This window comes from Schistocerca cancellata, chromosome 5 (genome assembly GCF_023864275.1).
Source record: "Schistocerca cancellata isolate TAMUIC-IGC-003103 chromosome 5, iqSchCanc2.1, whole genome shotgun sequence".
NCBI lineage: Eukaryota > Metazoa > Arthropoda > Insecta > Orthoptera > Acrididae > Schistocerca > Schistocerca cancellata.
In genome coordinates this window covers 169,128,948-169,149,939 of record NC_064630.1, presented here as the reverse complement: position 1 = coordinate 169,149,939, position 20,992 = coordinate 169,128,948, and the positions used below count along the sequence as shown (strand labels likewise).

Below are 20,992 nucleotides of genomic sequence, written 5' to 3'. Positions count from 1 at the left end.
TCGATTGTATCACCTAAATCGGTTTCATTTAAATAACACCAGTACTCACGAATTGTGGTGTTATTGTCACTACACACAAAGCTATGAGTCTGGGTCGCGATTTGTGCCTTGACAACTCAGTCACCAGAAGCACTGCTCACGAATGTGGATGTTTCATGCTGAGGATAATGCAGTACATGAACAGACAGCAACACGACAGAGAAGAGTAAAGATGCCGACTTCCACCAGGCGAGTAGCGTTCTTTTATCGACGTAACTGTGAGACAATATGTATGTTAGTACGCCATTTTAATGTGCGCGTCGAGATTGCTGGATGTAGCCTAGAACAGTTTCTCTGAACGTTACATAGTTTATGGCTACGAACACCCGTGGCAGTGCTTCTGATGTACGAGAGTGGTTTGAAAGGTTCACGGAATCACCACGAGAAATTAGCGCTAGCGCAACGAGTTGTTCACGTAATATTTATTGGACTGTTCCCTGTAAATTCGTGCCACGTCAATGCTGGGAGAGAGCTGTGGCGGTAACGTGCCTCTGTTGTTGTTGCCGCGTAGTGATTTGCGAAGATGGAAAAAAATCGAGATTGGATCAGTGTTTACGTACTTCGTAAAGAAAGGTATGAAAGCGAAGGACATTCATGCCGATTTCCCGAATACACTGGGGGACTCTGCTCCTTCATATCCAAATGTTGCCAGGTCGAAAAACAAAATTAAATTTGGTCGGGAGAGCTTAAATGATGATTCGCAAAGTGGTCGGCCAAGATGTGTCACTACTCCAGAAATCATTGTAAAAGTGTACAAAATGGTCACGGAGGATCGTTGATTGAAAGTGCTTGAAACTGATCACGCTTGCCAGATGTCATCTGAAAGGGTATATCACATTTTATCTGAAGAATTATGAAATGAAAGAAATTATCTGCAAGATGGGTGCCGCGACTCTTGAAGCTGGATCAAAATCGCATGAGAATGGACTTATCGGAACAATGTTTGGCCCGTTTTAAGAGAAACGAACAAGACTGTTTGAGCCGGTTTGTGCCCAAAGATGAATCTTGGATGCACAACTGTACCCCAGAGACAAAAAAACAGTCAAATCAATGGAAACATGCTGATTCTCCGCCACCAAAGAAAGCAAAGACAATTCCTTGGGCGGGAAATGTTATGTCATCAGTGTTCTGGGATGCGAAGCTGTTTCTGTTTGTAGATTATCTCCCCACTGGGCAAACAATTAGTGGAGAATACTATGATGACCTCCTGGACAAATTGCAACAAATGATACGCAAAAAAGGTCGGGTTTAGCAAGGAAGAAAGTCATGTCCCATCAAGACAATATGCGTCCGGACACATGTGCCGACGCCATGGCAAAATTGTTGTCAAACCCTCCTTATTCACCTGATACGGGTCCGTCAGAAATCCATCTGTTCCCAAAACTGAAAATTTTTCTTAGTGGACGAAGACTGACTTTAAACGAAGTTGACAACTATTTTTCAGGCGTAGACGAAACTCATTTTCGAGATGGGATCAATGCGTTGGAACATTGTTCGACCAAATGCATCAATCTACAACGAGATTACATTGAAAAATAACAAAGTTTCAGTGGTATTGTGCACTCTATGTGAGGCAGTGTTGTCGTATGTGGGGTAACATCGAGCAGTATTCAAGTAACATATGTAGGAGACTATCCTGCTTCCAGTTCCTAACAACAAGGCCCCCAAATCTGACGCCAACGTGCAATAGTTCCCTACTGCTTTTTGGCCACCTCTGTTACCTGCGTCCCGTTCACTGTACAGGATGGTACAAAAACTTGTGAAGCCCCTCAGAGCTTTGTTGCCACTGTGGTCGGCTTCTGTAGCCAGTCTGACTCAACACAGGAGAAATGATAATAAAATTTGCTCTTACAAACCACTTAGCCTCTTCTTCTTTTCTTTCGGTCTTAGAGCATTTCATTCAGCTACCAACGATCAAGATACCAGTTCGATTTTACACAAAGTACGTGAGGGAACTTGCCCCCGTCTTGCAGTGGTGTACCGTATGTCTCTAGAAGAGCGTAGCGTTCCAAAAGATTGGAAAAGGGCACAGGTCATCCCCGTTTTCAAGAAGGGACGTCGAACAGAACTGCAGAACTATAGATACATATCTCTAACGTCGATCAGTTGTAGAAATTTGGAACACGTATTATGTTCGAGTATAATGACTTTTCTGGAAACTAGATATCTACTCTGTAGAAATCAGCATGTATTTCGAAAAAGACGATTGTGTGAAACCCAGCTTGCGCTATTCATCCACGAGACTCAAGGCCATTCACACGGTTTCCCAGGTAGATGACGTGTTTTCTGACTTCCGCAAGGCGCAGTTCCCCACAGTGATTTAATGTACAAAGTAAGAGCATATGAACTATCAGACCCGTTGTGTGATTGGATTGAAGAGTTCCTATATAGCAAAAAGCAGCATGCCATTCACAATGGAGAGAAGTCTTCCGAAGTAAGAGTGATTTCAGGTGTGCCGCAGGGGACTGTCGTAGGACCGTTGCTATTTACAATATAAATAAATGACCTTGTAGATAACATAGTAAGTTCCCAGAGACTTTCTGCGCATTATGCTGTAGTATATCGAGAGGTTGTAACAATGGATAATTGTACTGAAATTCAGGAGGATCTGCAACGAATTGACGCATGGTACAGGGAATGGCAATTGAATCTCAATATAAGTGTAATGTGCAGCGAATACATAGAAAGAAGGATCCTTAATCATTTAGCTGCAGTATTGCAGGTCAGCAACTGGAAGCAGTTAATTAAAAAAAATTGTTCAAATGGGTCTGAGCACTATGGGACTTAACATCTGTGGTCATCAGTCCCCTAGAACTTAGAACTACTTAAACCTAACTAACCTAAGGACATCACACACATCCATGCCCGAGGCAGGATTCGAACCTGCGACCGTAGCAGTCGCGCGGCTCCGGACTGAGCGCCTAGAACCGCGAGACCACCGCGGCCGGCGCAGTTAATTCCATAAACTATCTGGGAGTAGGCATTAGGAGTGATTTAAAATGGAATGACCGTATAAAATTAATCGTCGGTACAGCAGATGCCAGACTGATATTCATTGGAAGAATCCTAAGGAAATGCAGTCCGAAAACAGAGAAAGAAGGTTACATTACAATTGTTTACCCAGTGCTTGAATACGGTTCACAGGTGTGGGATCAGTACCAGATAGGGTTGATAGAAGAGACAGAGAAGATCCAACGGAGAGCAGCGCGCTTCGTTACAGGATCATTTACTAGTTACGAAAGCGTTACGGATATGATAGATAAACTCCAGTGGAACACTCTGCAAGAGAGACGCTCAGTAGCTCGGTATGGGCTTTTGTTGAAATTTCGAGAAATACGTTCACCGAGGAGTCAAACAGTATATTGCTCCCTCTTACGTATATCTCGCTAAGAGACCATGAGGATGAAATCAGAGAGATTAGAGCCCACACTGCATACTGACTATCTTTCTTTCCACGATCAATACGAGACTAGAATATAAGGGAGAACCGATAAAGTTACAAGGGAGAACCGATAAAGTTACTCGAGGTACCCTCCGTCACACACCGTCAGGTGGTTTACGGAGTATGGGTGTAGATGTAGAAGAGCGTCAGATTTTTGCGCTAGAATGTCTGGTAATATACTCCTTCTTTTGATGCAATTTCATGTCAAAAGTTTTTGGCGAAACATTTAAATTGATAGCAAAATACATCGTTTCGTCTGAATTTCAGCCAAATATAAGATATAATTTGAATGATAGTGTAGAGCAAATCAGACCGTCTTCCTGAATATAATTTGTTGAAATGTTCAAATGTGTGTGAAATCTTATGGTACTTCACTGCTAAGGTCATCAGTCCCTAAGCTTACACATTACGTAACCTAAATTATCCTAAGGACAAACACACACACCCATGCCCGAGGGAGGACCCGAGCCTCCGTCGGGACCAGCCGCACAGTCCATGACTGCAGTGCCTTAGGCCGCTCGGCTAATCCCGCGCTGCTAATATTATTTAAGGATCGACATTTTCACTCAGGACGTCGAAGGTGTGAAATGGAAATCATATTAAAATAGGTGGGAAACGGCTCTCGGTATCCATTCTTTGTGAATCGTGAGTAGTAATTCAGAATCTCTGGGATTATCTCCATCTTATTTGTCACGAATAGACTTTACCTAACTACTGTCTGCTGCGTATGACCCCGCAGTACCTTCCACTTATGCCAATGACGTCAGCACCATGCCACGGTAAGGAAGTGCGGGATTGTTATGTGTGAAACACGCACACCTTATCTACTGCCTACTATTACGTGCACGACGTACGTACTAAAGGAGAAATCGAAACACGTGATAGCTGCTCGTATCAGCGCTGAGGAAACACAGTGAAGTCTCGTTTTACGTTTAAAGTGAGTTTGCTGCGGAATGTTGACGTAAACTTCTTCGACGAACAGGAAATGAGAAATCGACCGCCACCCTTTCGTTCCGCCGGGCAACGTCCAGTTGAAGAAGATGTTTTTTCGATAAACATGGGCTCGGATCAGTGGCTCAGTCGCCCTACCTCCCCTCGACCCACCATCGCCGTCCTGGCACTTTCTTTTGCCTGCACCATCTAGTCAAGTAAAATCCAAACAGCGGATAACAGTCTCAACCATTCGATATTTCGATTGAAGAACGTATTACGTTAGTGTGACGCAGATTGCTCTGAAGTCTCTACAATATATGGCAGTAAACAACAGTCCTCAGAAAAATTACGAAATTGATTTGAAATAAACGGAAGCCCAACAACTCCTCTGAAACTAATGGAAATAAAAACAATTGCTCAGACTTAGTTTCAACTTTCGTAAATTGACAACATGCTTTTCAAGAAGATCTTATAAGGGTCGCTTGCGTTTAATTTCAATAGATTATTTGTTGCAATGTGCACACCCGTTTCGTGTAAACCAGTTTTGTCATAATTGCCTTTTCGAACACAAGGCTATGTTTTAAGGCAGCAAATGAGTACAGTTTATTGTGATGAAGTGACTTTTGCTTCAGTTTTCTCAACGAATATTTCATTCAAAATGTTACTGTTCTCAGCTTTTCCAATGTGTAAGAAGCTTAAGAACCAAGAACAGTGCTTGGACTGGGTTAAAGTTAGTTATACGTAAACATGTCTTCATCTACACGAAACTTGTAACTTTAACATATTACACGTATTTTCCAAATTGTCAGTGATGGATGTTATTCATATCCCACACTTCCCACGTTTTTAGCAACCACGAACTATGTTAGGTCAACGTCGACCTCTTACATGTTTTTTCTTCAACAATTTACATAGTTCACATCAGACCATGTATTCCACTTACCCCGTGGTGTCGTGATACTAGATACAGTAGCTGTCAGTAAAAACTGTTTTGCGATTGCTCATCCAGATGGACGCAGTAGGCAGTTCCAATAGTTTGCCTTCGTTGAAAATTTATAAGTATATATTACAGTTCACTGATGTTCTAATTTTACTTTTGAACATGTCTCCCAGTCTCTCAAAATATAAAACACAATGTGGCTGAAACTTCAATTAATTACGCCAATTGCTAGAATCAGCTACACCATTTTGTAACGGTAGTTACCATTATTTCAGGGTCATATACAATTGTTTCGACTAAGCCGTTTCAAGATTGGTACATGGTTCCTATTAACCCCACTAAGCGACTCTTCGTTACCCTCTCATCAATTTCTGATGCAGCCATGGTGTATCTACCTCATGACTTTCCGTTTTCCACTGGAGTTATTAATTAGCAGGATTGGGTTACGATTGTGGATGGGGCCCGAATCAATTACTATTGGTTTGCTTTTCAAATTCACTCATTTATCTTAGTAAATTATTTTTGAAAACAAGCCAATGAGGTCGCAATCGGACTTTTAAGGCACGTAACCACAATCATGGCTGAAGGCCTTTAACGCTCAAAATTCCAATTATTAAAAATTTTAGCAAACATACATGAAATACAGACAGCAAATAATTTTTGAAAACAACCCAATGTCATCACAATCAAAATTTTAAAACAATTAACCACAATCACGGCTGAAGGCCTTTAACGCCAGAGTGGCCATTATAAAAAAAATTAACAAACATACATAAAATACAGACAGCAAATAATTTTGGGAAACAAGCGAACATGGTCGCAACCAGAATTTTAAAGCAAGTAACCACAATCATGGCTGGAGGCCTTTAACGCGAAAAATGGCAATTATTTAAAATTTAGCAGATACATAAAATACAGAGAGCCAATAATTTTGAAGACAAGCCAATGTGGTCGCAATCAGAATTTGAAGGCAAGTAACCACTCTCTCGGCTGAAGGCCTTTAACGCCAAAATGGCAATTATAAAATTTTTAGCCAATATACTGTCAAACGGAGAATGGCATAGCAGAAGTTAATTTAAAAAAAGAAAACAGATCATCAAACAGGTGGGACACATGATTAAAACTTGATAATACAATAATAAAATAGAACACAAGGGCCAGTGACAGACGGTGCTCCAGCAATCGACCTCTGAGTAGGTCACACCAAAAACCCTTTCGTGAGAGAATAGAGAGGCAGACAAGAGTTGAATTCAGATCACAAGATGGTAACTCCGACTAGTGGCAGTCTAACGAGTGACTAATGATAATCCTGGTGAGGCTACCTGACATCCAACGAAACAAATGCAAGATGTAAAATTTCGCCAAAGCCGGAGCCTTCGGTCTGCGCTCTGCCCACAGAATACTGTGCTTAGAGCGCCCGTAACAAGATGGAATGATTACCACTAAGGTAGAAGAACGCCACAATCAAGAAGCTGTCAAACTTACACGCCTTACCGGACAGCGGCGCAAGGCGACGAAACGTACACTGCCGTTACATACACTAACCCTCAGGATAGGTAACTGGGGAGTTAGCGGCCAGAAGACAGAAAAATATCGCTGGTTGAACTTAACAATGTAACAAGCCGAAAATAGTAGATAGTAATTGGAAGCTCAGGAAGGCTTATCAGATCCGCCTTCCCCAGGTACCCGACTCGCTGCTTTTCGCCTCGGCGACACTACGAGCAGCAACATGAACACAAGTCACTGGCGAATCGCGAGGTTTGACAATGGTGGGGATTTCTCTACGCGATTAGCAATGCTCTCATCTTAAACATGCAGCATCCCTTGTGACAACTGTATTTCGATCCGGCAGTCCACACACGCCGCCAGCGGTCCCGGCGTGTTGTCCCTCTTCACGGACTTCGCTGCTCCTGCGTCCCCAACCGAACTCCTCACTCACACCACCCGGAAGAAGGACGAGGTCGCCCCAAAGATAGGGCAGCAGAACTACATATCGATAAGCCCCGCTGCTGCCGCTGGCGGACAGGCAACGCTTACGAAACCGAGTAGCGCCAGTGAACACGAGAAGAAGACAAACAACGTAACCATGCCAACTAAACGATACGCTCTGGCAGAAAGCTACATATGGCACCAACGCCAGCCGCAGCATGGCTAACGACTCACATTGCGACAAGATAATACTTTAATTTCTTATGGTAATTATACACTGTCAAATCAAATACACTGTCAAGCCAAAACATCATGACCACCTGCCTCATAGCTTGTTGGGCTATCTTAGTAATCCAATATATCACCCATTCTGTTCATCATCGATTCTACAGTTCGTTAGCAGATTTATGGAGATAGGTGGCACCAGGTGTCTGTGCGCAAGTCATGTAATTCCCGTAAATAACTGGCCGCCGATTTGTGTACGAGGTGAGGGGACTCGATAGTGACACAGACGGGAACCATCGCATTCACATCAGGCGAATCTGGTTGCCAAGACGTTAACGTCACTATCATGCACCTCGAACCAATGTAGCACGATTGTGGTTGCGAGACACGGACAAGTACACCGCCGAAAAATGAGATCGTCGTCAGGGAAGACATCAAGCACGAAGGGATGCACGTGGTCCGTAGCTGACCTTGTGACTCGTACCACAAGTCCCAAGCAAGCACAGGAGAATGTCGATCATAGCGTAATACTGCTCCCACAAGCCAGCGTCCGTGGCGCGCTGCACATTTCGAGCAGCTGTTGACCTAGATGACGGTGTTTGTAGAGACGACCATCGAGTTGGTGTTGCCAAATCGTGTTTCATCAGAGGAGCTGACACGTTTCCACTTATACGCGGTCCAATCTCGATGATCCGTAGCCTACTACAATTGTAATTGACGATAACGTTGGGCCAATACGTGAATACGCAGGGGACGTCTGCTGCGGAGCCCCTTGTTCAACAGTGTGCGCTGAACGGTGTGCTCCGAAACACATGTGTGTCCACAGACATTGTGCTCTTCCGCTAGACGTGCCACAGATCGTCACGTATGTTACTTTACAGAGTATACACGCCTACAAACCCCGTGAAGAGTCTTGGACGTCCAATTACTTAGCGGCTAGTGATAGTTTCACTACCCTTCTACAATTTTCTGTAGGTGCTCGCGACAGTAGCACGTGAGCATTCGACCAGCTTCGTCTTCTTCGAGATACTCGTTCGTGGGCTCTGCGTAATAATAATCTGCCCCTTGGCGAAGTCGCTTATGCGAGTGGATTTCTCCATTTTCAGCACATATTTTCTCTGGGGCAATCCGCCATCCATCTCAGCTGGGCTTAGATACTTTTCTTACTGCGTCATTCCCCCTTAACGCTACAAGAAAGCATCTAATCTTTCTGTGGGTAGTGGTCACAGTTTTTTGGCTTATCGGTGAATATTATGAAGGAGGAAAGAAAGGGAGGAGCGGGTAAGTATATCTTCCTGTCGACTTCGTGATCGTTACTGGGGAAGCGGCCGAACTGGACAGTGAAACAAATCAGCCACGCCATGTTTCAAGATAAAAATCTTGACGTAAGATGAACCCCAGTAGAGAGAGTATGATAGTAACTGCATCTCAATTCTTGTTCATGTTAGAGGGCTAGTTCGTCCCTGGCTGTACCGAAAAGTCCTTAGTCAAGGAAGAGGCGTTCATCAGTTGTCATTCAGTCTCCTAGTGGTCTACTCTAGGGGATCTGTAACGTCAGCTCTGCACACCACTGCAGAAACTAGAGCAGAAAATTTATTCTGTTAAAGATTGTTATTCTTCTGAGGGGAGTACCTTTAGTTGTTGACTAGCAGTGAAACAGACCAATCAGTGTCCACAAGTAATTAGTGTAGAGGCAAGATCTTCCAAACACCTGTACAGTGAATGTTGACACAGTAGTTTGCTATCGAATCTTCGTTACTTGGACCAGAGAACTCATTTTAGCGAGATTGCTGTCCAACGGCTATCGAGTCGCTGAATACAATAACTCATTAATGTTACAGCATCTTCCTATTGCCGCTTCATATCCGCCAACCTGATAAGAATGATTGGGTAGTTCGCAGAAACTCCTCGCAGTCTGTCCTGGGGCTTCATTGCACCCACACGATCCCCCGGAAGATAGTCAGCTAACAGATACGAATGTTGTCTCTGTCACCACCCTACATGTTCATTCATCAAATGTGAATAATGATGATGGAAGCTAGCCTCTCAGTCATGTGGTCTGGCAAACAAATTAATTTACTGTTTACCCTCAGGTTGCCACGGTCGTCCTCATACGAACTTCTGAACACGAATACATTGTTGATTTTGTGAACCTCACACCGTGTGTGGTCTGACACGTCGGAATAGCTGCCTCGACGTACACTGCAGATAAACATGACAATAGGATTAAACAGGCAGCACAAATACCACACTCGACAGTGGAGTCCACACTACGCTGTAAGTCCCTCGCGACAGATTCAAACTTTGTGCAGTGCCGTATCTTGAACCCAGACTGTTGCCTTTTACGGACAATGCTCTTACGGACTTTAAGTTGGTACCATTGAATCTTCACAGCTTATGTAGTGTACTGGCCGAATAGAATCTGTGAAGGTGCGTCCTGAGTTGTGATGGACAGCTGTGTGTCCTTCAAAAAGACATGGGGCAATGATCGTGATCCGGTCTGAACCGATGTATCCAATAAATGAGACAAAGTTTTTTAAAATAAAGTGCGCCTGCAAGGATATAGAGGCAGAGTAATCCTATTAGTCACAATAAAGACAACAATTTCTGCCGGCCGGAGTGGCCGTGCGGTTCTAGGCGCTACAGTCTGGAGCCGAGCGACCGCTACGGTCGCAGGTTCGAATCCTGCCTCGGGAATGGATGTGTGTGATGCCCTTAGGTTACTTCGGTTTAATTAGTTCTGAGTTCTAGGCGACTGATGACCTCAGAAGTTAAGTCGCATGGTGCTCGGACCCATTTTGAACAACAATTTCTACAGTTTTCTGGTGATTACAGGCAACAGTTTCATTCCTTTCATCCTGAAGAAATTTCTACTAATCATCGTTATCATTACATTGTTATCTCTCTGTTGTCTTGCGTTGTCTCTCTACAGCCAAACCATCGTAGTTCCTTTATTCCTATCAGTTTCATTCACGTAAGTGAAGCAGTTCATTTTACGTTACGATTGGACTTGTGCATGCATATCATTTCATTGATTATCTCTTTTGTAGATATGCTCCTCGCATGGTACCTCCTACGAATAGCGTCTTCTGCAATATTCTGTTTACATTACTAGAGGTGCATGTCTTTTTTCAGGTTTCTGTCCTTGAACCGTCCAGAAAACACCTGAAATAATAAAGTCGTAGATGTATTCATTCTTGACATGATTTTTCATCGCTGTTTTCACGTGTGAAAGGACTACCTCAAGGAGTTAAGAGGTCATACATATTTATTTAAGTTGACGATTTTTGTTGGGTTCAAGAAGATAGAAAAGATGTATTCTATGATATGTAACACGAGGTTAAGTAGAATGTCAAATGACATTAAAAAACTGAACACATATCTGCGGGCGTTGCTAATTTTATCTACGAGGTTTGACTGAAAAGTAGTGTCTCCACCTTCGTAACTCTTCAACAGTTGGCAGGTACTGGATTGTTCCGTAGCCTCTTCTCTGCAGCTCCAGTTGGCGGGAAGCCTTAGCATTGAGCGGTTGCGTTGTTGCAGTGTAAAGTATAGAACCCTCCGCAGACAGCCGGTCAATGCAATCTAAACAAGGTGCAGTCATTGAATTCTTGACAGCAGAAGGTGCCACCCCAAAGGAGATTCATCAGAGAATGAAAGCACTTTATGGTGACTGTGTTGATGTGAGTACTGTGCGACGTTGGGCGAGTAAGTTTAAAGATGTTGAGGCGGGAACATCTGACCTGCGTGACAAGCAAAGAGTTGGACGTTCTGTGACAGCAACCACAGAGTTTCACAAGCAAAATGTTGACGGATTGATTCAGGACGATCGTCGTATCACTCAGAGAGAAATTGCTAGCACAATCGGCATTTCATAAGAATGTGTGGGGCACATTATTGCTTTGCTTGGTTATCGGAAGATCTGTGCAAGATGGGTATTCCGGGTGCTGACTTCTGAAAGAAAGCACATAGACCTCAAATTTACCAGGAACTCCTCTCGCGTTGCGAGAATGAAGGTGACGTCTTTCCCCATTCATTTATGACAGGACACGAAACGTGGGTACACCATTACGACCCGGAGACGAAACGTCCGTCTATGGAATATCGACACAAAGACTCGCCCCAGAAAATAAATTCAAGAGGAAGCCCTCAGCTGGAAAAATCATGGCCACAGTGTGCTTGGACGCAGATGGTGTTATCCATATTGATCCTCTTGATCGTGTAACAACAATAAAATCAGAGCGTTACACCACAACGCTGCGAACTCTGAAACGATGGCTAACAAGCGTCCGAAAGGAAAAGAGAAATGTCTTCCTGCAACATGACAATGCCAAACCACACACTTCAAGTGCCACCACAGCAGAACTTCAGAGACCGAATCTCACCACCATACGATATCCTCTATACAGTCCAGATTTAGCACCGTCTGACTTCCATCTGTTCCCGATAGTGAAAGACGATCCACGGGGAGATCATTATGCTTCTGATGAAGACGTTGAGAGGAGTGTGAGACTGTAATTGCGGAAACAGAGTGTCGATATCTTTTGTGACGTCTTCAAAAAACTTGTTCATCGTTGGCAGAAATGAATCCAACTGGCTGGTGATTATGTGGAAAAGTGAATATTGGTAGTTATAGATCACTTTCCGAGGATTATTTCTGTGTTTGATTTACTAAGATAGTCCTATACAAACCCAATTAACGAAGGTGGATGGATTACTTATCATTCAACCTTCATATATAGACACTAGACTGAAAAAAATAAGATGTTACACATAACATTGCCTGATAATATCACTGTTCCCCAACAGCAATCGTGAAGTACATTATAACGGCAACAGTAAATAACACTTATAATATAATGTAAAGAAATTACTGTGGACTGTGGCAGAGGTGGCTATGAGAAAGGTGGAGTAAGTAAACAAGAACTTGAAAGTCTATAGACTAAAGAAGAAATTTGGAACAAATTAATTCTCTTAAGCAGGATAAAGCGACAAGGAATGTACAAGGACGCTACAAACTCCTTTTTGTCGCTGTTGAGAAGAAATGAATAAACCTTCCCTAAATCTATTAACTGTTCAGAAAAGAAGCAGTTTGTTGAAACTGCCTGTAAAAGGTTCAAATGGTTCAAATGGCTCTGAGCACTATGCGACTCAATTTCTGAGGTCATCAGTCGCCTAGAACTTAGAACTAATTAAACCTAACTAACCTAAGGACATCACACACATCCATGCCCGAGGCAGGATTCGAACCTACGACCGTAGCGGTCGCTCGGCTCCAGACTGAAGCGCCTTTAACCGCACGGCCACACCCGCCGGCGCCTGTAAAAGGAAACATATTCATCTTTCCTTTGTGAGTTACAAAGCAGTACCTTATAAAAAGCTGTTAGTTAACATACTCGAGTTCAGCAGTTAGTCTAGTGACCGGCCAGTATCCGATACCTCGCAGCCCTAACGGAAAACGTGCCTCAGAGTGGTGCCTGCGGTTTACTAGCACTAGCCGAGCAGTGCGCCAATCGATTACCCGGATAACATCAAAGGGTCCAAACCAATATCTTCTCACTCGAAACTTGCGCAAGGCAATTTATATGCAAATAAACTTCCTACTTTTTGCCTTCTCTTTTCGCTATTCCTTTCCATGCGAGACGGCTGGTGTTGTTGGTGGAGAGGAAGAAGAACTGGCGATTTCTTTCGGGTCTTCTTGAATCGGAGACCCTTCGGCTTCTTAACGTCCCTTCGGTTTCACTACCTGGATGAAGCCGATTCTAGGACAAAAATGAAGTTCCTGTAGAGCAAAGAAAGCAATTTGATACTACATTACAGCGATTAACACACATATTTCTTCCTGTCAGATTTGGAAAGTAAATTCCGTGTAAAATTAATGAATTATTCCTGAGCTGATACTTTACATAGAGTAACGTTTTGAGTGGCTGTGTGCTAGTTTTTACTTCCAGTCACTTGCGTTTCAATTAAAAGGAGATGATAATGTGATGCTTCTATAATCGTGGCAGAATTAGTTTTTGCTGCAATTAGTCAACAATTCTAAAAGCGATTTTATGCCTGTGGTTTCATTTTGCCCTTTTGAACGTTCCTGACAGATTAAAACAGTGTTCCTGACAGGGACTCGAGCCCAGAGCCTTCTTTCACACAGACATTGCTCTCACAAATTGACATGTACTCACAAGACTATCGACCTGCAATTACTGTTTCAATCACACCATTGATTTTCTCCTTTTCATCTTAGTAATATACGCCCTCAGTAGTTGAGTGGTCAGCGCGACATAATGTTAATCCTAGGGGCCCAGGTTCGATTCCCTTTCTGGGATGGTGATTTTCTCCATTCAGGGACTGGGTGTTGTGTTGTCCTTGTCATCATAATTTCATCACCATCGACGTGCAAGTCGCCAAAGTGGCGTCAAATCGAAAGACTTGCACCTGGCGAACGGTCTACCCGACGGGAGGCCCTAGTCACACATCTTAGCAATGTGAAGTATCACTACACCGAACAACTTCTCTTTGATTGCCATCTCACTGTGAATTCATATACGATGGTTTGGATATTGATAGTGCTTCACATTAAACAGTTTTTTACCATCGGCTTGTGCTTCGTACACTTGTACTGCACACATCTCTTCCCTTGCTCTCCTCCTCTCTGTGTTCGCTTATTTTCCCACCCATATCCCTCTGTCCATCTAATTCTCCCACCTCTATCTGTCGATATTCTTCTGCCTACTACTTCTGTCCCTCCATCTCCTTCTCCATCCTCTTTCTGCTATCCTCCCTCTCTGTCTCAACATAGTAAGCATTTGTCCTCCACTCTTTCTATGTAGCTCCTCCTCCCCCTCTCTGTATGTCCTCCCCTCCCCCTCTCTCTGTTAATTTCCTCTGCAACCACCCCCACCGACTCTGAACATCTCATACTCTTCTGCAATCTCTCTGGCCATGTCCTTCTCCCCTCTCTTTCTGTCCATGACCTCCTCTTCACACTCTGTCCGTCACATTCTCGCCCACTCTCTCTATCTCCTCCACCTCTGCCAGCCAGTGTGGCCAGGTGGTTCTAGGCGCTTCAGTCTGGAACCGCATGACAGCTAGAGTCACAGGTTCGAATCCTGCCTAGGGCATGGATGTGTGGCATGTCGTTAGGCTAGTTAGTTTTAATTGGTTCTAAGTTCTACTGGACTGATGACCTCTGATGTTAAGTCCAATACTGCTCAGAGACATGAACCTCCACATTTCTCTCTGTCCATACATTCTTCCCCTCTCTTACTATCCATCCCCTAACCCCTCCCCCTCTCTCCACAGTCAAACCTATTTGCACTTGTAGCCCCTAAAACGTATTTCTGGTACTACTCGCACAGCTCACTTGTTACGAAAGGAAGCCTACATGTTAGGTACAGAAAAACACATTTAGCCCATGTCTCTCCTCCTGTGGGAGCTGGGAGGTTCTAACTTCCACAGTGCTGACTCTCATATAGCAAACATTATGTACTCATATAACAAATTTGGTGGAAAGCGATTCAGTGGTTTAGGAGGAGATGTTAGATATACACAGTCATAACATCCAGTTAATATATATATATATATATATATATATATATATATATATATATATATATGTGTGTGTGTGTGTGTGTGTGTGTGTGCTAGCCTTATCCCTACAGCTTTGCTTGTGTATATATTTGATAAGAGTATTGCACACATCTCCTCTTCCCCGCTCTCTCTGTCCACCTTGTCCTTGTCCTCACCCCATCTTTCTGTGCGTCTCATCTACCCACATCTACCCATTCATCTCCTGCCCCCCCCCCCCCCACAAAGTCTCTTACTCTCCAAGTTCTCTCCATTGTCGATCTCCTGTACTCCCTTTCTCTGACTATACCATCCTTCTCAGTCACTCCATCTATACCCCCTCACTCTATCCATCTCGTCCTCTTCCTTTTCCACCTCCCCTCTGCTTTTATATATATCTCCCATCTGCCTCCTGTTTCACCCACTATTCCCTCTCTCTGTGTCCACATCTTCCTCCCTTCTCTTTATCTATCTCCTCTTCCACCTCTCTATATACATCTTTAACTCCACCACTGTCTATGACCTCTCCACCTGACCCTCTCTCTCTTCCAGCACCTCTGCCCCCATTCTAGATCTGTCTCATCCTACTTCACACTGTCTCTGCCCACCTCATTCTTCGCCGTCTCTAAGAATCTATTTTATCGTACCCTTCTCTCTCTGGTTAACTCTGCCCATCCAGATGTATATCCACGTAAGGCACATAAATACTACTTGGATGACAGAACTCCTCCCCCTTTGACCATCTTCCCCTCCCTCCTATCTTTGTACTGTACTGCTCCTCTTTCCTCCTTTCTATCCATCCTCTCCTAGCCTCTCTCTCTGTTCATCTCATCCTCCTTCACACTCTGCCTGTCCAACATCCCTCTATCTTGGTTCACCAAATTCTCAATATCCTCCCCCCTCTCTCTGCTCATCCATCCCCATCTGCATGTGTAGCTAGTGTAAAGCATATCGATAAAGCAGGACAAAACTACTCCAATTACATGCATGTTATGCAGGGCAGCCCATGTGCAAGATGCTTGAAAATATTTTATTTTTCACAGTCATGTAGGGTACCCTGCAAATCAGGTTTATATGAAAGTTCAATGTTATTCCAACACAACACACATTCCAGTCACATCTGTCATGCACAGGAGCTTCCAAACTTTGAACTAAAAAACTGTTCCTTACCCCTGATGTATAGGTTTCCCTGTAAAGCACATTGATAATTCAGGCTGATACTATTCCCAAACAACATGCCTGACGGACAACATAGCAAGGGATAAAATAAATCCTTTACCCATATTTACCCATATTTGCACTGCTGTAGCTAGGGGGCTATAAATATTGACACTTGAGAAGATTGCTGTTTCTGCCTCACATTCTATTGAAATCGATTGAGGGCTTTCGAAGGAGACCTGGGACGTTCATACATATCTGCAAACATACAGTCTGATTTATATATATACACACACGCACATCAAATAAAGTTTTGCATCAATTCGGTTCCGAGATTTCCGGAAGCTGTACAGAAAATTGGAATAGAGATCAACGTAAAGCATCGTTTCTTCCCTTTTTATTGCTCATTAAAAGCACACATTGCGTCTTGTACTACCATAAAGCAAGACCTTCAGAGGTGGTGGTCCAGATTGCTGTACACACCGGTACCTCATATGCCCAGTAGCACGTCCTCCTGCTTTGATGCATGCTCGTATTCGTATTCGTCGTAGCATACTATCCATTTACGTTGGACATCATGGAAAGAAAGGCGTTTTTCGTTGCGGTGGAAACTTCTCACAAAATTCCAATCACCAACTTTCTCATTCGAATGCGAAAATATTTTGTTGACACCGACCTATTAAGGAGAAACGATCACCACAGTAAAATAAAGGAAAAAAGAGCTCATGCTGAAAGATACAGGTGTTCGTTCCTTCCGCGAGTTATACGAGATTGGAATAATAGAGGATTGTGGAGGTTGTTCTATGAACCCTCTGCCAGGCACTTAATGTGATTTGCGGAGTATCCATCTAGATTTAGATGTACATCCAGAAGTTCATCAACACACTGTTTGTCCAGATTGTCCCACTCCTCAAGGGTGATTCGGCGTAGATCACTGAGAGTGGTTGGGGGTTCACGTCGTCCATGAACAGCCCTTTTCAGTTAATCCCAGGCATGTTCGATGGCGTTCATGTCGGGAGAACATGCTGGCCTCTCTAGTCGAGCGATGTCGGTATCATGGAGGAAGTCATTCACAAGATGTGCACGATGGGGGCGCAAATTGTCGTCCATGAAGACGAATGCTTCGCCAATATGCTGCCGATATCGTTGCACCATCGGTCGTAGGATGACATTCACGTACCGTACAGCCATTATGGCGCCTTCCATGAGAACCACCGGCGTACCTCAGCCCCACATAATGCCACCCCAAAACAGAAGGGAGCCTCCATTTTGCTGCACTCGCTGGACAGTGTGTCTAAGGCGTTCAGCCTGAACGGGCGGCTTCCAAACACGTCTCGGACGATTGTCTGGTTGAACAAATATCTGACACTCGTCGCTGAAGAGAAAGTTATATCAGTACTGAGCAGTTCATGCGGCATGTGGTCGGGTCCATCTGTACATGCTGTCGTGGTTGCAAAGGTGGACCTCGCCATGGACGTCGGGAGTGAAGTTGCGCATCATGCAGCCTATTGCGCACAGTTTGAGTCGTAACACGATGTCCTGTGACTGCACGAAAACAATTATTCAACATAGTGGCGTTATTGCCAGGGTTCCTCCGAGCCATAATCCGTAGGTAGCGGTCATCCACTGCATTAGTAGCCTTTGGGCGGCCTGAGCGAGGTATGTCATCGATAGTTTCTGTCTCTCTGTATCTCCTCCGTGTCAGAACAACATCGCTTTGGTCCACTTCGAGACGCCTGGACACTTCCCTTGTCGAGAGCCCTTAATGGCACAAAGTAACAAAGCGGACGCCAACGAACCGCGGCAGTGACCGTCTAGGCATGCTTGAACAACACGAGCCGTATACCTCCTTCCTGGTGAAATGACTGGAACTGATCGGCTGTCGGACCCCTTCCACCTGATAGGCGTTGCTCATTGAGAGTCAATATCTCAAATGTGTTCGGGATCTACATCTACATCTACATCCATACTCCGCAAGCCACCTGACGGTGTGTGGCGGAGGGTACCTTCAGTACCTCTATCGTTTCTCCCTTCTATTCCAGTCTCGTATTGTTCGTGGAAACAAGGATTGTCGATATGCCTCTGTGTGGGCTCTAATCTCTGATTTTATACTCATGGTCTCTTCGCGAGATATACGTAGGAGGGAGCAATATACTGCTTGACTCTTCGGTGAAGGTATGTTCTCGAAACTTTGACATAAGCCCGTACCGAGCTGCTGAGCGTCTCTCCTGCAGAGTCTTCCACTGGAGTTTATCTATCATCTCCGTAACGCTTTCGCGATTACTAAATGATCCTGTAACGAAGCGCGCTGCTCTCCGTTGGATCTTCTCTATGTCTTGTATCAACCCTATCTGGTACGGATCCCACACTGCTGAGCAGTATTCAAGCAGTGGGCGAACAAGCGTACTGTAACCTACTTCCTTTGTTTTCGGATTGCATTTCCTTAGGATTCTTCCAATGAATCTCAGTCTGGCATCTGCTTTACCGACAATCAACATTATATGATCATTCCATTTTAAATCACTCCTAATGCGTACTCCCAAATAATTTATGGTATTAACTGCTTCCAGTTGCTGACCTGCTATTTTGTAGCTAAATGATAAAGGATCTATCTTTCTGTGTATTCGCAGCACATTACACTTGTCTACATTGTGATTCAATTGCCATTCCCTGCACCATGCGTCAATTCGCTGCAGATCCTTCTGCATTTCAGTACAATTTTCCATTTTTACAACCTCTCGATACACCACAGCATCATCTGCAAAAAGCCTCAGTGAACTTCCGATGTCATCCACCAGGTCATTTATGTATATTGTGAATAGCAATGGTCCTATGACACTCCCCTGCGGCACACCTGAAATCACTCTTACTTCGGAAGACTTCTCTCCATTGAGAATAACATGCTGCGTCCTGTTATCTAGGAACTCTTCAATCCAATCACACAATTGGTCTGATAGTCCATATGCTCTTACTTTGTTCATTAAACGACTGTGGGGAACTGTATCGAACGCCTTGCGGAAGTCAAGAAACACGGCATCTACCTGGGAACCCGTGTCTATGGCCCTCTGAGTCTCGTGGACGAATAGCGCGAGCTGGGTTTCACATGACCGTCTTTTTCGAAACCCATGCTGATTCCTACAGAGTAGATTTCTCGTCTCCAGAAAAGTCATTATACTCGAACACAATACGTGTTCCAAAATTCTACAACTGATCGACGTTAGAGATATAGGTCTATAGTTCTGCACATCTGTTCGACGTCCCTTCTTGAAAACGGGGATGACCTGTGCCCTTTTCCAATCTTTTGGAACGCTACGCTCTTCTAGAGACCTACGGTACACCGCTGCAAGAAGGGGGGCAAGTTCCTTCGAGTACTCTGTGTAAAATTGAACTGGTATCCCATCAGGTCCAGAGGCCTTTCCTCTTTTGAGCGATTTTAATTGTTTCTCTATACCTCTGTCGTCTATTTCGATATCTACCATTTTGTCATTTGTGCGACAATCTAGAGAAGGAACTACAGTGCAATCTTCCTCTGTGAAACAACTTTGGAAAAAGACATTTAGTATTTCGGCCTTTAGCCTGTCATCCTCTGTTTCAGTACCATTTTGGTCACAGAGTGTCTGGACATTTTGTTTTGCTCCACCTACCGCTTTGACATAAGACCAAAATTTCTTAGGATTTTCTGCCAAGTCAGTACATAGAACTTTACTTTCGAATTCATTGAACGCCTCTCGCATAGCCCTCCTCACACTACATTTCGCTTCGCGTAATTTTTGTTTGTCTGCAAGGCTTTGGCTATGTTTATGTTTGCTGTGAAGTTCCCTTTGCTTCCGCAGCAGTTTTCTAACTCGGTTGTTGTACCACGGTGGCTCTTTTCCATCTCTTACGATCTTGCTTGGCCCATACTCATCAAACGCATAATGTACGACGGTTTTGAACTTTGTCCACTGATCCTCAACACTATCTGTACTTGAGACAAAACTTTTGTGTTGAGCCAACAGGTACTCTGAAATCTGCTTTTTGTCACTTTTTCTAAACAGAAAAATCTTCCTACTCTTTTTAATATTCCTATTTACGGCTGAAATCATCGATGCCGTAACCGCTTTATGATCGCTGATTCCCTGTTCTGCGTTAACTTTTTCAAATAGTTCGGGTCTGTTTGTCACCAGAAGGTCTAAAATGTTATCGCCACGAGTCGGTTCTCTGTTTAACTGCTCAAGGTAGATTTCAGATAAAGCACTTAAAAAAATTTCACTGGATTCTTTGTCCCTGCCACCCGTTATGAACGTTTGTGTCTCCCAGTCTATATCCGGCAAATTAAAATCTCCACCCAGAACTATAACATGGTGGGGAAATCTACTCGAAATATTTTCCAAATTATCCTTCAGGTGCTCAGCCACAACAGCTGCTGAGCCAGGGGGCCTATAGAGACATCCAATTACCATGTCTGAGCCTGCTTTAACCGCGACCTTCACCCAAATCATTTCACATTTCGGATCTCCGTCAATTTCCTTCGATACTATTGCACTTCTTATCGCTATAAACACACCTCCTCCTTCACTGTTCAGCCTGTATCTGCGGTATACATTCCAATCTGAGTTTAGGATTTCATTACTGTTTACGTCTGGTTTCAGCCAACTTTCTGTCCCTAGTACTATATGGGCGCTGTGATCGTTTATTAATGAGAGCAGTTCTGGGACCTTTCTATAGACGCTCCTGCAGTTTACTATTAGCACATTAATATTGTTATTCCCTGTTGCAATTTG

The 20,992-nt window shown here is 43.9% G+C and overlaps 1 protein-coding gene across 1 annotated transcript in view; it reads left to right on the top strand.

Moving 5' to 3' along the window:
• The window catches only part of LOC126188420 (wnt inhibitory factor 1-like), a 100,178-nt gene that overhangs the window by 54,624 nt on the left and 24,562 nt on the right, over positions 1-20,992 (top strand). The gene's annotated exons all lie outside the window — the stretch shown is intronic.